At 37.5% G+C, this 6,987-nt stretch overlaps 1 pseudogene; it reads right to left on the reverse strand.

Moving 5' to 3' along the window:
• Positions 1 to 3,556: 3,556 nt before the first annotated feature.
• On the reverse strand, positions 3,557 to 6,149 carry LOC100618405 (40S ribosomal protein S3a-like; annotated as a pseudogene).
• Positions 6,150 to 6,987: the final 838 nt, after the last annotated feature.

Here is a 6,987-nt window from a genome sequence, read left to right on the forward strand (position 1 = left end):
CAGCTCCTTAGGCAAATCACTAAAATTAATGTTATAGCTTTGTAGAAAAGAATTTTCCCTTTGTAGAATTAGTTTCTTTTAATTAGTTAAATCAGCTTACTAGACATTACTCTATCCTACCATACGCAAGATGCTGTGCTAGGTGCCAAGATATAAATTAAACAAATAAAAAGGAATCAATCAGTCATTTTGGGGAGGTATGATGGGAAGAATATGAGACAGAAGTCCTCAAGGAGTTGCTTTTCTACAGGGTTAGTATAGAGAACGATTCAAATACAGATAAATATAGCATGAGTTGAGGTATGATAACTTTTAAGTATTTTATTTAAACAGTTATGTGTGGAATGACTCAGATTTGTTTTATTTGATTCTACAAGGGAGAACCAGAAGTAATGGGTGAAGCTATAAAAAGGTAAATGGAAGCCTAATATCAGGGGGAATAATTACCAAGATTCAAGTGTCCAAAGATAATTTGGCTGCCTAGACATTCGAGGTCAGCTGGGTGGTACAGTGGTTAGAGTGCCAAGACTACTAGAGTTCTTAAGTTCAAATCTGGCCTCAGATACTTGCTAGCTGTGTGACCCTGGACAAGTCACTTAACCCCTATTGCTTAGCCCTTACCGCTCTTCTACTTTGGAACCACTACACAGTATTGATTCTAAGATGGAAGGTAAGGGTTGTGTATTGTTGTGTATTGTTGTGTGTGTGTGTGTGTGTGTGTGTGTTTTTAATATATTTTATTCGATCATTTCTAAGCATTATTCGTTAAAGACATAGATCATTTTCTTTTCCTCCCCCCCAACCCCCCCCATAGCCGACGCGTAAATCCACTGGGCATTACATGTTTTCTTGATTTGAACCAATTGCTTTGTTGATAATATTTGCATTAGAGTGTTCATTTAGAGTCTCTCCTCTGTCATGTCCCCTCAACCGCTGTATTCTGGCAGTTGCTTTTCCTCGGTGTTTTCACTCCCATAGTTTATCCTTTGCTTATGAATAGTGTTTTTTTCTCCTGGATCCCTGCAAGTTGTTCAGGGACATTACACCGTCACTAATGGAGAAGTCCATTACGTTCGATTATACCACAGTGTATCAGTCTCTGTGTACAATGTTCTCCTGGTTCTGCTCTTCTCGCTCTGCATCACTTCCTGGAGGTTGTTCCAATGTGTGTGTGTTTTAATGGATTCCCTGCTCTTGTCTCTCAGGGAATGACTTTTAAAGTCTTTTTTCTTTATTCCAACTGCCTTGAATCTCCTGGAACTCTGCCCTGACTGTGTGCAGCAACTGAACTGTTCTCTATTATATTACCCTGGGGTAAGAGTAAGGAGGTACTCCTGTTCATGAACCAGAGCATTTCTGGACGGGTCCTTCACTCATTGTCCCTCAACTTCAGAAAGGATGCTTTCTTTCTAAAAGGAGGATCTCACACACTGGGTCTAACGATTAGCTTTATCAGGTAGAACTCCTCCTCACATAGAAAGGAGGCAAAGGAACTGACACTAACTACAAGCCTGGCTAGGTCTTTAGGGATGGACTCGACAGTGTTTACAGAGCCAGACACCTGACAAAATTTCTTTTCTTACCTAGAATTTGAAGAAGAATGGATAGTGTCCTAGAAACTTTGGGGACTGAAGTCTCCATCAAAGGTTTCAAAATCTCTGTCCTACAATGAATAAATGTCAGCCTCTTTCTCTAAGCTGCAGAGTTGTTAGTTGCCTAAGAGAAAATGTCTTTCTCTTTTTACTATTTCCCTTAGTCTCATTACTGTCTTTTACACAACCATCAAATTGATTTTCCTAAGGAGTAAATCCGATCATGTCACTCCTCTACTAATAAACGTCGATGGTTCCTTATTGCTTCTGGAATCAAATATAAACTCCTCTTTTGGGCATTCAAAGCTCTTTACAACTTGATCCCAGTTTCCTTTTTTAGCTTTATTATTCTAAGCTTACTTTATTCCCTCTGGAGTCTCAGTTGTGCTCTGCACTTCTGCTGTGCACATAGAAGTGCCCCTCTCTCTGATCCCATATAGAAAGTCCTCTGTGGGGACACCTGTCTTAGCTCAGTGGGTACTGGCTGAGGCTGCCTAGGAGGATAAAAAAGCACCAAGTCCAACACTCCCCGGTTATGGTTAACTGTTTTACCTAAGTTGTGCTCCCAGCATAATTAGACGGAAAGTAAACTGGACAGGAACATTAAGCAGCTAGAGATAGAACTCTTAGATTTCAGGAAACATGCAATGAAAGCCCAGAAGCAGCTACAGGAACTAACAGATAGCCATACAAGGGAAGGGATCTTTCCTGATATGGGTAAGGACTGAGGAACCCTCTCCAGGCTGATGGGCTTTTGAGATCTGGGAAGGAGAGCAGTCTTGGGCTAGAGACTAAAGAACTTTTACCAATGGGAATTAAACTTCAGGCTTCTCCTCTAACTACTCACATTTACTAGAGAGTGACTTCCTGCTCAGAGGGAGCAGGAATTTAGAAAGAAAAAGAGGAACTGGAGTGGTAGGAGGAAAAGTTCAAACAAAATTTTGAGGAGTCCTTGGTTTAATGGCTCATGAGGACTTGATCAAATAAAGCCAATGCTGAGAGTCTCTCAGTAGCCTTGGGGAACTCTGAGAATTTACTTTTACTAAGACCTATAAAATAAGTTTTTTTTAATTAAATTTTTTTATTTTTACATTTTAATTTCATTTAATATTTTTTTTTACCAATTACATGTAATAATGAATTCCCACACAAGTTTTCCTAAGCTATATAATTGAACTAATATTCCTTCCTCTTTTCCCTTCTCTCTCCCAGTGCTGGCAGAAGATTTGATCTACGTTTAAACACGTTATCATCATGTAAAACACATTTCCATATTGTTTATTTTTATAAGTGAATAATCTCATGAAGAAAAATCCTCCAAATTTAAACCTAACCAAACAATTAAAAACATTGTATGCTTTCATCTGCATTCTAACTCCAACAGTTCTTTCACTGAAGCTGAAGAGTATTCTTTGTCCTGCATGATGCATTGCAGAAAATAGCAAAGTCTATCACAGTTGATCATTCCACAGTATTGCTGTTATGGTTTACAATGTCCTCCTAGTTCTGCTTATTTCACTCTGCATCAGTTCTTGAAGGCCTTTTCAGCTCTTCCTGAAATCATCTTGTTCATCATTCCTTATAGCACAATGGTATTCCATCACCATCATCTGTGAAGGGGAAATTTTGGAAAGGCAACAAGAGTACAAGCAGAGTGACAGGTTTGCTCTTGCTTCTCTTGGTTCAACTACATTCCATGTCACTCTGCTTGCACTCTTGTTCCTTTCCAAAATCTCCCCTTCACACATCACCACAATTGTTCTGTCATTCCCCAGTTGACAGACATAAGGTTTTTTTTAAATATAAAAAAAATTAATCAGTTGAACAGAAGAGTCATACAACAAACAGAAAAAGTGTTTGACAGATTGGGTTAATGGGAGCCCATTCTTCCCAAGGTCTTCTGCACCCTGTGCTGTCTGTCTCAGGGCTATTACAATCTACCTCGTGAGGAAAGTCCCCTCCTAAAAGGCTCCAGACTTTTAAAAATTCATTTATTTAAGTAATATACATTTTTGTTTTTCAACTTTTATTTTATTTTATTTTATTCTTATTTTAAGACAGATTCCTGAGCTGGTAGCTGATATCCCTCAGTTCTTTCTCTATTTGTGCCTGTTTCATCTTCTGAAGGGTCTCTAGAACCATCACCTTTTCCCAAGTAGTTACATTAGCCTTCCTAATTCAAACTTTGCCTTTTTGAACATCTTGACTTTTTGAACAAATATATCATAGAGAAAGGAAATGGATTGGCAAGTCTATGTCTTTTTTAATGATGTCTCCAATCAGTTTATTGACAGCTTCTTTCTGGTAATTTGTCTGTACCTCCAGGATTATGCTTCCATCATCTTCTTGAGAATTTGATGGATCTGTTGATGCTGGGCATTAGCAGCCTTATGGATTTGGTTGTTGTATTTCTCAGTAAAATCAACACAAAAGAGACAGAGCAAGGAGCCATGAATAATTTTGACATCAACACAGGTTTCAATCATGGTCTGACACTTTTTGACTATGGAATACATTTTGTCCTAAGCAAAATTAATTCCATGGAAATTAGTCAATTATTAGTCTGAACACCTTCAATGATTAACTTGAACTGAAGAAAAGCAAACGCATCATTCTGAAGATCAGCAAGGCTCACTGAGAAAAACGCAAACCTGACATAATTTTTATCACTTGAGTTCTTATCACTGGTGTCTTGATAATATTGTGTATACTAAATGAAGTTAGTGCCTTCACACTTTACCAATCTTTCTTCGAAAATGGATTAGTCATTTTCTTTGTGACTCCTTTTTAAAAAATCACCTTTAGTGAAGCACTCACTCTTGCTAAAGATCATTGCTCCCCCTCAGAAAGCCAAAAGGCTGAATGCATCACTCATGTGAGCCTGGAAGGAGAGGCTTAATCTTTAGGTGGGCTGATGAATTATTTTGAACAGGAGATTGGACAAATACTGCTTTCAACTTGAATAGGTACTCTGGGAATGGGGGGTGGAAGAGTCACATAGACCTCCACTGCCCTGATAAGTGGTCAGAGGGGGATGACATGATCCCTAGGAGGGGTGGCTCCTGAAATATGGGGTTCATAAGAAAGCAATTGATGGCCAGCCCATGAGGATGTTGGTAAAACATACAGAGAAGTTCAGTACCCAGGCTCAGTTTTCCTGATAGTCTAAGTCTAGCAAACCTCTACCCTTCCTTGAAAAGCCATAGCTTTGAGGGCACTAGTCTTCAAAAGCAGGTTCCTGACCTTTTCTATGTGAATGCTCCTTTCCCAGGTGATCATGGGCCCATTATAATAGTAATTTTAGCAGCTTTCAAGTGTTAATTAGAGGGTCTGAGTAGGGATTAGAAATAGTATCAAAGAAAGTGACATCTGAGATGAACTTTGAATAAATCTAGGGATTCTAAGGGGCAGAAATGAGAGGGAAATAAATTTTAGACTTTGGTCATCATTTGGTCAAAGGCATGGGGGCAGAAGACAGAATGTCACATACAGATAGATTTCAGCTAGTAGGTCTATCTGGTTGGAAACTAGAGTTTGTTGTTTAAAAAAGGAAACAAGACTGGAAAGTCATAGGATGGTGGTGGGGATTAAAAGCCTGACTGAAGGGTTCATAATGTATCTGAAAGTAGGGATTCATTGCTGCTTTTTTTCTTGTGGATCTTTTTGGCAGTCTGGTGAAGTCTAGGGACTCTTTCTCAGAATAGTGTCTTTAAATGTATAAAATGAAATTCAAAGGCTTAGAAAGGAAACCAATCATACATATTAATATTATATATTAATATATAAATATATTATATAAAATATAAATACTTTTATAGAAATATAAACATATATTTATTTAAAGCTTTACTTTCCACCTTTGAATCAATATTCTATATTGGTTCCAAGGCAGAAGAGTGGTAAACATTAGGCAATGGGAGTTAAGTGACTTGCCCAGGGTCATACAGCTAGAAAGTATCTGAAGTCAGATTTGGACCTAGGACCTCCTGTCTCTAGACCTATCTCTCAATCCACTGAGCTACCCAACTGCCCCTGAAACCAATTATATTGAAATATAGTTCTCAAAATATGTTTTTAAAAGTTCATGAATGAATAACAAAAAGTCTTACCTAGAAGAAGGTATTTGAGCTGAGCTATGAAAGAAACAAATTATAAGAGGCAGTAGAGAGAAAACAGTACATTTAAAGGCATAGTGGAGAACCTTGCAAAGGTATAGAAATGGGATATAGGCAGGAGTATGCTGGCAAACATTTAATAACCAGTTCTTTGGGAAATATATACCTTAATACATTTTTAAGCTTAATTTGCATTGTTAATAATTTCTCCATCATTTTTTAGAAGTATAGATAATCAACAAAACAAAAAGTAAAGATTAAGACTCCTGTAAGGCAATAGGAATTATTAAAGATTTTTGAGTAAGGAAAGACAGGAAGAAAAAAAAAAAAAGAAACCTGCCTTAACCACACAAATAATATAAACTAATTCCTCACTTTCAGAAATCAGGGCAGGGTCTTGTTTTTCTAGTGTGTCAGATAGCTTTCTTGTTCCATTAAACATGAAGGATCTTCAGGAAGAAACAGTCTAATTTTTTAATGGGGATACTAGATGTGAGACAGATGCTTTATTTGAAAAATCCAGTCAGGGGATTAAATAACTAGGCCATGTTATTATTAAAAATATGCAAAACTAAGAAAACAGGGGACTTGAATTGTAACTCTGTGAAGAGAGTAATCAGCATGCTATGTCACTGAGAATGTCAATGAAAGCAATGTGTTCTGAGGATGTATATTACTCTACTTTTAAATATTTAAGAAAATATCTAAGAAATGAATATGGGAATAGATTACTTCTAAAGAGAAGACAAACTATAATTACAAATAAAAAATGGTCAATGCACCCCATAAGGAAATCAGCTTTGCTAATTTGTAGCCAAGGTAGGAGGCAGAGGGTAGTAAAGGAAAGAATAGGGATCTTGAATAGGAAGACTTGAATCTAAATCCCAGGTCTGTCACCAACCTTGGTTAAATGATCTCATTTTTTTCTTATCTGTAAAATGCTTATTCTTATACTTATACTAGCCTCTGGAGGGGTCAAACTGGCCTTTTTGCTGTTTCTAATGCATGACCTATCTCAAGTGGTTTGCTGGAACCAGCTCTGACCAGCCAAAGAGAGTCAATTGTTAAATTTTCACAGTAAGCATTTGAACCTTGGCAAATGCTCCAAATTAGGGTTTGGTTTCTTGTTTTGTGGGTTGTCATTTAAAAAGATGAGGAAAATATTAGTAATGGAGAGTAAGCTTAAAAGTGTGTCATGGTACAATTCCCTACCCCCCCCCCCCCCCAGGAGAGCAGGTTGTTAAATATTTAAAAGTATGCTCCTGCTTATATCCCATTTC

Source organism: Monodelphis domestica, chromosome 2 (genome assembly GCF_027887165.1).
Source record: "Monodelphis domestica isolate mMonDom1 chromosome 2, mMonDom1.pri, whole genome shotgun sequence".
Taxonomy (NCBI): Eukaryota; Metazoa; Chordata; class Mammalia; order Didelphimorphia; family Didelphidae; genus Monodelphis; species Monodelphis domestica.